The sequence below is a fragment of the Carica papaya genome, chromosome 8, assembly GCF_054855325.1.
Source record: "Carica papaya isolate Zhongbai chromosome 8, ASM5485532v1, whole genome shotgun sequence".
Classification (NCBI taxonomy): domain Eukaryota; kingdom Viridiplantae; phylum Streptophyta; class Magnoliopsida; order Brassicales; family Caricaceae; genus Carica; species Carica papaya.
This window is the reverse complement of record NC_142316.1, coordinates 15,507,810-15,518,190: the sequence shown is the minus strand read 5'-3', so window position 1 is coordinate 15,518,190 and position 10,381 is coordinate 15,507,810. Positions and strand designations below refer to the sequence as shown.

At 40.7% G+C, this 10,381-nt stretch overlaps 1 long non-coding RNA gene across 1 annotated transcript; it reads right to left on the bottom strand.

Moving 5' to 3' along the window:
- Positions 1–1,658: 1,658 nt before the first annotated feature.
- On the bottom strand, positions 1,659–9,871 carry LOC148242278 (uncharacterized). Its single transcript, XR_015814101.1, has 3 exons — positions 9,324–9,871; positions 7,271–9,101; positions 1,659–7,182 (listed from the first exon to the last, which is right to left on the bottom strand). It is a non-coding gene; the product is annotated as an uncharacterized LOC148242278 (long non-coding RNA).
- Between the last annotated feature and the right edge of the window lie 510 nt (positions 9,872–10,381).

Here is a 10,381-nt window from a genome sequence, read left to right as displayed (position 1 = left end):
TCACACCCCTTTCTTATTTTTCCTTAGTCCCCATTACCAAATGAAATATAAATACATAAAGAAGTAAACATGTATCCGACAATGCAATCATATCTTAGATTTCAAAATTAAGCAATGGTCAAGTAAGGTAGTAATACATGCATTTAAACCATACAATATATAAACCAGATACCATCATGCTTTTATACAGCAAAATTAATCAACAAAAATCAACAGAGAACAATGTCTAGTTCGGGCTCCATTAGCAATCCGTAATTAATTATACACATCTATTTAATTTATACAAAATAACGTATTATTATTTATTCAAACTTCAATTCCATAATAGGAAATAGGGCGAGGGGTCCTTACTTGATTCGACACCGAAAACTAGATGGTTACTGCGCCTACGAATGGTCTCTGGGTTCCCTAAATTTTTTTCTGGGAACTGAAACGCACTTACGGTACCTACACATGTCCCAAATAACCCAAAAATCAGAACCAAGGCCTACTCGGCCAATTTAAAATTCTGCCGTGCTCCGGCGACGGCGCCGCCACCCACGGCGATCCACCTCGAGTTGGCTGTTTTCAGCCGTTTTCGGCCTAATTCAGCCAAACTTGCACCGATTCCTATGAGAAAACACACTTAGGGCCCTTGGTGGGCCCAAAAAACGTAGAAAACAAAAACTCACCGGCGGTGGGGCTCTCCGGTGCGGCGACTCCTTCGGCTCACGTTGTGGTTGGGTGTTTAGCTTCAGTCAACCTGTAGAGAAGGAGACGGTGATCACAACGGTGGAAAAATTACATCAAACAGGAATCGGAAAGGGCCTCATCGGAGGCATTTTTTGAAATACCCTGCGGCGGCGGCGCTGAGCTTCAACGTCGTTTTTCGGCCATATTGTCGGTTCTTTCACTTCGATTTAGCCATGGGTGGGTTTAAAATTTAATTTCGTGCAAGAAGGAAAATTTTTAATTCATTTGCGGTCAAAAATTGCTCTGGTGCGGCGATGGGTGGCGGTAGTCGGCTCCCCAACGGCTAGGCTATCTTATCCGGCTAGGGGCTCTGGCGGCTAGGGTTAGATTTGGGTGTGGATGGGGTTATTTATACCCATCCGCTTTTTATCTTGGCCGTCCATCACTTTGAATCTTCACCGTCCGATCGCGATTAAATAAGAAGTGAATCTGGGTCGTTCATCGCGATTCAATTTGGGTTGTAGTGTGCAATCCAATCTGAGCCGTCCGTGCGTGATGCAATCTGGGCCGTCCGTGCGTGCGGGAACGGATCTCAACCATTCGATCGCGCGTACGCGGATCGCCCACATGGTTCCCCCCGTGTGGCCTCCCGTATCAGTGCCTTTGCCACCTGGCGCGTCCTGGTTGATCGGGGCTGCTGATGTGGCGTAACTTTTTTAAATTATATTTTGACCCCCAGTTTCTGATTTTTCTTTCAAAAATACCCCCAGAACCCAAAGTTTTACCCATTTTCTCCAAAATTATTTTCAATTAAATCCCTAACTAATTTTTTTTATCCTTATTATTATTATTATTATTATTATTATTATTATTTTTATTTTTATTAAATCAAATTAAAATAAATTAAATTAAATTTAAATCATATAAATAATAATTATATTTATATAAAATAATAATAATCAAATAAAAATAAAAATAATTAAATGTTGGGTGTTATAACTCTCCCCCCCTTAAAAGAAATTTGGTCCCTCAAATTTGCCTCTTACTCTCGATCGAGCAGCTGGGGGTACTGGGCTCTAAATATGATTCTAGCTCCCATGTGGCCTCCCTTGGTGTGTGGTTTTACCATATGACCTTTATAAAGGATATCTCCCAGTTGCGGAGTAATCTGCTCTTTCAATCCGCAATGCCGACTGGTACTTCCTCATAGGATAAATCTTCCTAGAGTGGAAGAGGTTCGTGGGCCAAGACATGAGAGAGGTTCGGGGTGTACTTGCGTAGCATGGACACATGAAACACATCGTGGACCTTAGAAATTCTGGAGGCAGTACTAGTCTGTAAGCGGTTGTACCAATCATGTCTAAGACTTCAAATGGTCCAATAAATCGGGGATTCAGTTTCCCCCTCTTGCCGAACCTACTGATTCCCTTAAAAGGAGTAACCTTAAGGAACACTCGATCGTCTTCCTCAAACGCTAAATCTCTCCTCCGGGTATCGGCATAACTCTTTTGCCTGCTCTGAGCCGTCTGAATGTTCTTCTTAATCTTAACTATTTTGGATGTAGTCTCCTCTACCAGCTCCAGGCTGAACAATTTTCTATCAGCCACTTCTTCCCAAAAAATCGACGATCTGTGTGGGCGCCCATATAATGCCTCATACGGAGCCATGCTAATACTCACTTGGTAGCTGTTGTTGTAGGCGAACTCTATCATGGGCAGATAGTCGTCCAAATGGCCTTCAGAGTCAAGGACATAAACTCGGAGCATATCTTCAAGTGTACAGATTGTCCTTTCTGACTGTCCATCAATTTGAGGGTGGAAGGCAATACTGAGGGAGAGCTTCGCTCCCATGGCTTGCTGAAAGTTACTTCAAAACTGATAAGTGAACCTGGGATCCCTGTCGGACACCACTGTCACTGGGACTCCATGCAATCTGATTATTTTCTGGATATACATTCTTGCTAACTTGTCCAAGGGATCGGTCATCCTGATGGCCAAGAAGTGGGAAGACTTGGTAAGTCGATCAATAATTACCTAGATGGCATCATGTCCTAAGCGTGCCTTAGGTAACCCTGTCACGAAGTCCATGGTGATATGTTCCCACTTCCACTATGGGATCGGTAATGGCTGAAATAACCCGTTTGGGCGCTGACGCTCTGCCTTGACTTGAAGACATACCAAGCATTTAGACACAAAGTCAGCTATGTCTCTTTTCATCCCGTTCCACCAAAATTGGGGTCGCATGCTTTGGTACATTTTAGTGCTTCCGGGATGCATGGAAAACTTTGAGCTATGGGCCTCTGTCATGATGTCTCTCTTTAAGTCACTGTCACCTGGAACACACACCCTGTCCTGGAATCGGAGTAACCCATCGGCGAAGACTTAGAATTCTGAGCTAACTCCCTGTTTTGCATCGTTCTTGAGGGCTACTAGGGCGGGATCAGCTGACTGAGTTTCTCTTATTCTCTGTATTAACTCAGACTGGACGGTCAGATGACCCAAACATGTGACTCTCCTCAAGTCATGAAGTCGAACCTATTGTGTGGCCCCAATTTGCCTGCATTCTGAAACCATCAAATGGGCTAATATACCTGCACTTTTTCTGCTGAGTGCATCGGCTACCATGTTGCCCTTACCCGGATGGTACAAGATATCACAATCATAGTCCTGAAGAAGTTCTATCCATCTTCTTTGATGCATGTTGAGATCCTTTTGAGTGAATATGTGTTTCAAACTCTTGTGATCGGTATAGATCTGAAAGGTCTCTCCATATAAATAATGGCACCAAGTCTTCAAGGCGTGTATGATTGCGGCAAGCTCTAAGTCATGGGTGGGATAATTTTTCTCATGACTCTTTAACTGTCTGGACCTATAGGCTATGACCTTCCCATGCTGTATTAGAACACAACCCAGGCCTAGAATGGAAGCATCACTATAAACTTTATATCCCCCTAACCACTCGGTAAGGCCAGCACAGGTGCAGTAGTCAGCCGCTTTTTTAGTTCTGAAAAACTTCTTTCACAGTCCTCATTCCACTCAAACTTGGCATTCTTCTTTGTGAGTTAGGTTAGGGGAGCAGCTAGACTAGAAAATCCTTCAACAAACCTGCAGTAATAGCCCACCATTCCTAGAAAGCTATGGATTTCTTTAACTGATGTCAATTTCTCCTAGCCGAGCACTACTTCAACCTTTTCAAGATTCACTGATACTCCATCCTTTGATATGATGTATCCCAGGAAGGTGGTCTGCTTAAGCCAAAATCCACACTTACTCAACTTTGCATACAACTTCTTTTTTCTGAGAACCTACAACACTTAAGCTAGATGGTGAGCATGTTCCTCTCTGCTTTTTGAATAGACTAGGATTTCATCGATGAATACGATAACAAATTGATCTAAGAATTATCTGAAGACCCTGTCCATCAGATCCATGAAGATGGTTGGGGCGTTGGTTAGCCCAAATGGCATGACCAGGAACTCATAGTGTCCGTACCTAGTTCGAAAAGCCGTATTGGGAATGTCTTCTGTCCTTATTTTCACCTGATGGTAACTTGATCGTAGGTCTATTTTGGAGAAAACCTGCGTACCCTGCAACTGATCGAAGAGGTCATCAATCTTGGGAAGGGAATACTTCTTCTTGATTGTGACCCTGTTCAATCCTCTATAATCAATACATAGTCTCAACGTTCCATCTCCCTTTCTAGCCAAAGTGACTTCGGCACCCCAAGGGGACACACTATGTCTGATAAAACTACTGTCCTGCAATTCAGTGATCTATTTCCTCAACTCCTCCATCTCAACGCGACTCATGCGGTGAGGAGCAACCGAAATGAGTTGGGTGCCTGACTGTAGATCTGTGATGAACTCGACTTCCCTGTCCACTGGCAGTCAAGGTAGTTCATCAGAAAACACATCTAGAAAGTCTCGGACTACTGGAATCTCTTGAATACAATTCTCTTTCTAGGGTTTGCCTAGTTAGAGAAAACAGCAAGGTTAAGGTACTAGACGAATAAGAAAACTTGCCATCAAGGAATAGGTGCTAAATAATTTTACTAATTTGTAAATGGCTCCTCATTAGGAGGATTGAATACAACCTTCTTGCTAAAATAATCTACGGTGGCGTGATACACTGCTAGCCAATTCATCCCTAAAATTACATGAAAATCCCCTGTGTCTAATTCTATCAGGTCTACACTAAGTTTTTTATTTGCTATCTCTATGACACAAGCCCTATAGACAACTTCTTCCAATACTTTTATACTCCCAACAGTAGACAAAAACAACATTGGATCAAGGTTATTCGGTAATACATTAAATTTTGATGTAAAAACAGATGAAATAAATGAATGCGATGCACCAGTGTCAATCAAAGCATGAGCAAGATGGTTACAGATAGTTTACATACCATGTACCACGTATGGGTCGGCTTCGGCATCTTGCTGGATGAGGTTGTAAGCTCTGCCCTGAATAGGAGGTCTGCCCTGATTCTGGTTCCTTGGGCACTCTCTTGCATAATGTTGGACACTACCACATATGCGACAGGTGTTGTTGAGGCGGTAGCAGGGTCGATCCCCGTGATCCCTGCTGTAATGCTGACAGATCTTACCACGTCCCACCACTGGAGCTTGAGGGCAAGCCTGGATCACCGGCCTGGGCCTCTTGTTTTATTGGACAGACACAGTAGGTGATGGTCTGCGGGGTGGAGCTGAGGGTCTGAGGTTCCCTGATGCCTGTGGGAGGTGGAAGCTCCTCTACACTAGTTGTGCCTTGGCCAGAACGGCTGAATAGGTCTTGAGCTCCAGCATGAACAAATACTGCCTATGGGAGGGTGTAGAAGCTCCTCTCCACTAGTTGTGCCTTGGCCAGAACTGCCGAATAGGTCTTGAGCTCTAGCATGAACAAATGCTGCCTGATCTCTGGGCGGAGGCCCCACTGGAATCTCCTAGCCTTCTTGCCTTCATCCAAGAGCATCTCAGGGGAGTATCGGCCCAACTCCAAGAATTTACGAGCATATTCTGCATGAAAGGCTGCTAGGAACTGTTCCCAAGTAACTGGAATGGGCAGGGTGGTCTGCTTGAGTTCCCACCAGTGGTTATGGACCGAAATAGTTTAGGAAATTGGGAATCCGAGAGGGTTTGAGAGTAGGGTTGATGGAGCCAATGGGTCGAACAAAGATCTGTGAATCAAAATTTAGTTGTGATCCCATACTCATTTTAAAAATAAAGGAAATCAAATCTATTTAATCATTATCACTGAGGGGTTACGATTGATATAATTAGGATTGTTTGTTTGTCATGCTATGGTTCTCTAGATAAGTTTCCTTGGATTAATAATGTTTTCACTGAGATTGTTTTGTTGCTTATGAATTGAGACCATTAACCAAACTCAAATCTAGACCCGAAAGGGGACCATTAACCAAACTCAAACTCGATAGGATTCCATTTACCAAACCCAAACATGAAAAGGGTCCATTAACTAAACTTGAACCCAAAAGGTGTCCATTAACCAAATCTATACCTAATAGGGGTCCATTAACCAAACTCGTACCTGATAAGGTCCATTAACCAAATTCGGACCCCATAAAAGTCCATTAACCAATTTGTGCCATCAGGTGCCCTCCCAGGCCAAGTCCTAATTAGGAAACCATCTCTGTCTTCACCAACAGGGCAAGGCAGAGGCCCATCCGTATGACCTGCCTAACATATGGATGTGTTTAACCAGGCCACACAACACGGCATGCTGCATGAGCAGCATGCCCCAGGCGAGCTATCTCCACACTTTGGCATGTCAAGTCAGGCCCTTATGTGAGTAAGGGCGCTCGTGCTCACTCAGCAAGGCAGCATGACATGGGTGAGTTGTACATGCCCACTCTACAAAGTAATGTGCCCTCTCACGCGGGCGTCTCAGCTTGCAGACATGCTTGGCAGGTCGTATGTGCACATGCACACATGCACATATGTACACACGCATATACGCACACATGCACATATGCACACAACCCTCATAGTAGGTCCTTTCTACATGTTGGCATGCCTGGCAGGACTTGTGCATCCGTGCACAGCTACTGTGCGCACATGCCGGGGGCCCTACCTTAGCACTTAGGCGTGTTAAGATAGTGTCCCTCATTTAAGTAGACATGGCACAATCGTGTGCTACATCCCCTCATTAGCACCTTAGCGCCTTCACTTATCATGAACTCAATTTATCTCTTCTTCGCGTCCATTCATGCGCTCATTTCCACTTCACAAGCATGCACCAATACAAGCAGAATTTAAACATTTCAAATCATTCCAAACAATGTCAAACATTTGACAAAACTTATGATTTAAAAATAATTAACATATGTATACAATAATTACTTCATAGAAAAACCCATTAGAAGCATAAAAGGAAACACCCAATTCCTTATGCTACAACTAGCTAATATCAAGTTCCAAAATAACAAAGAAGCTTCACGGGTTTGTGGGAAGAAGACAATAGCAGCAACTGTCTGAGGAGTTGCAGAACTTATTCTGCAATCGACGATGAAATGAAAAAGGCTTACATATGAGGTGCATTAGCAGCTTAAGGAAATAAAAATCAGAAAATGGAGATGCTTACCACTCAAGGAAATGAAGAAAGGCTCGGTGGCAAGTCTGCAATAGCAAAGAAGGAGGAGGTAGCTCACGGTGACTCTTCCTCGCTCTCAAGCTCATGGTTTCACTCAAATTGTGACTTCCGAATGCAAAACAGGGCACCAATGTCCAAAAGAGCATACATAAAAATATATATATACATCGCAAAGGAACTACACATCCCAATACAAAATACAAAAGCTTGTATGATGAGACCAACAAGCTATCTACCTTTACTTATAATACAGAAGATAACCTATACATAAAATATACTAGCCTTTAAACAAGGCTCCCACAGCTAATCTTCCTAAAATGAATCTAAACAAGGCTCCACCACAAACTTATCAGAATCTGCATCTATGGGGGTTTGGATTTAGGTAAGTTACAATACTCAGTAAGATACACAATATTAAAGTCATACAAACATGTTTTGAAAACAATTCCTTAATGCAAAATTTAGTTAAAACAGTGATAAATTAGTAGAATCAATACTCCATGCTATACAACTTTTACAGTAATAGTGTAAATGTTATTCGGTGTTCAATCCCGTATTCAATGTGTTTACATAACTTATTTAATCGCCAATGGTGCTCAATACCATATTCAATGTGTTCACATAACAGACATACACACACATGACTATACCTGTCTTTAAAGTTTTATTACTATTTATTATATATAATTTATGTTTCACTTATTACAAACCTACGCGTGTAGCTGCTTACACTATTTTCATGGAGGGCACCAGATTACCCACTAGTTAAGAGTGGAAGCGTACCTAATCAATTACAATACAACATCGTAAAAGGATACATATAATCACTTAGTGTTCTTAGGTTGCCATCCCACAATTTTCACTTTAGTATCCATCATTCATGTTCTTGAGCCGCAATGCAAATGAATAAAAATTGATTCAGATTCATCTTACCACTAAACTCGGTCCCACAATTGGAACCTAATTTCACACACAAAGCCTAATGACTCTCTTATTAACCTCAATATCCATTTAAGAAAATCAATGAACCAGATTTGACTAAAAATTTTGTTATTTATATTTTAGAGCCTCAAATATTTTTTTCTTAAATTTTATTTTTTATTTAGTATTTTTATTTTTCTTAAATTTTAAGTAAGATATTTTTATTCTAATCATTTATTTTATTTAGATTTTATTACTATTGATTTTAATATTTTAATTATTTAGTCTTAATTTAATTATTATTTTAATTAATTTTTCATGTTCTAATATTTTATCTTTGTTTTGTTGTTTTTTTTAATTTAAATTTCTTATATTCATTTTATTTATTCCCAATCCCACAATCACATTATTTTTTTCTCAATTTCCATTACAATTTATACCTTTCAAATTTCCAGATAAATTTTACTGTTTCTGTTCCCAATGGCCCATCTATCCAAATGTCCAGCCCAAGAGAAAAAACTCTCATGCTGGGCCCGTGGCCTAGTGGACTTCCGTGAAGACCCCACAGCATGATTTCATGTTTGTCGGGCCAGCACGGCCCGCTGGCCTACTGCACAGGGCAACTGGCCCAGGAAAAACATGGCCGTCGTGCAGTGGCACGCTGCATATGTTCCCCTTTTTGGTATCTGCAGATGCTCAAAGTTCCTCTATACTCTCCGGCTCAACACTGCAGAAATGCTTTATGCCAGAGATGGTTCCAGGCTGTTTTGGGTGCCCGAAAAGCACCTTCTCTGCGAACCAGCATGGCAAGACCATGTGTTGCTGTTGCAGTGCCACTTTTGGTGCCGATGTTCTTGACGGAAACAAATGAGCTTCCGTCATTAACCCCCGTTCCCATTTTCTGTTTTCAAAACATCATTACTTCATTCTATTACAATTGAACATCACAATTCCACATTAAAATCACTTAAAAATAATTCATATAATTATCAAATACAATGATGAACTCAGTCATCCTTTCCATTTAAAACACCACTTTATTTTACATTTTAAAGAGAATTACCACATGAAATTCTATCTATAAATGACATATTTGTATCAGCTAGAATATCACCCATCTTACCTCAAATAAATAGTAGAAACAAGCTGGAAAAACACAAGGAAAGGTTGGGTTGAAGGCTTGAAGAACAATTCTGTAATTGTTGCAGAAATTGGAATTAATTGCTGGTTTTTTTTCAGGAATGTTAAACTCGTTTAATCTACTCCTAATAGACTACTAACATCCTAACAGTTTACTAACAAGGTAGGATTAGAAAATGAATGAAATTTGGAAATAAACAGAAGCAAAGATCATAACCTTACTTGCACAGTGGTGACAGCAAGTGTAAGAACAACAATTCAGTGAAGTTACTGCAATTTTGGGTTCAAGAATTTGAATAGAAGATGGTTAAGTGTTCCGGTACCAAAAGGAAACTATTTTAGAAGACGAAGACTCACCTAGAATAGGACAGACGGAAAATCTCTTCCTTATTTACACCAGATTTTCCTCTTGGGACCAATTATATTCACGCTCTGTTTTTACATTTTCACTCCACTTGCACTATTTGTTATCTCTATTTTGTTGAGGTTTTGATTTCAAATGAAATAAAAGAGAAGGAGACAAAGAAGAAGCTGATTTAAAGGGAATTGATGGCCAAATCTTGGTCGTTCTTTGCCAAGCAACCAATCATGGCCATTGATTCCATGAGTGGCCGACAGCCAAACCAAAAAAGATGGTCAGAGCTTGACATCTGCCCGACCAGCTGGGTTCTTTCCACCAGTTAGCCAAAACGGCCTTTCCAAGTCTGGGTGAGTGGTATCCTTGTTTGGTTTATATTTATACATATATATCTATCTATCTATATATGGACACACATAGATCTATATGCAGAATTTAGTTTAGGTAGTTTAGTTTTTAGTTCTTTTCTAAATTAAATTAAAGTAAAAAGAAAAAAAGAAATAGAAATATAAAATGCTTGCAAAATACAATTATTGAAAAAATACCTCATTTATTACATCTCTTTGTAAACTTTGTACAATTGGTGGTTACACAAATTTTCTTCTTCTTTTCAGGTTGCAGCAAAGGAGAATGGAGGAAATGAAAAATGAAGGGTTTAAATATCCAAAATTGAAGAAATGTGA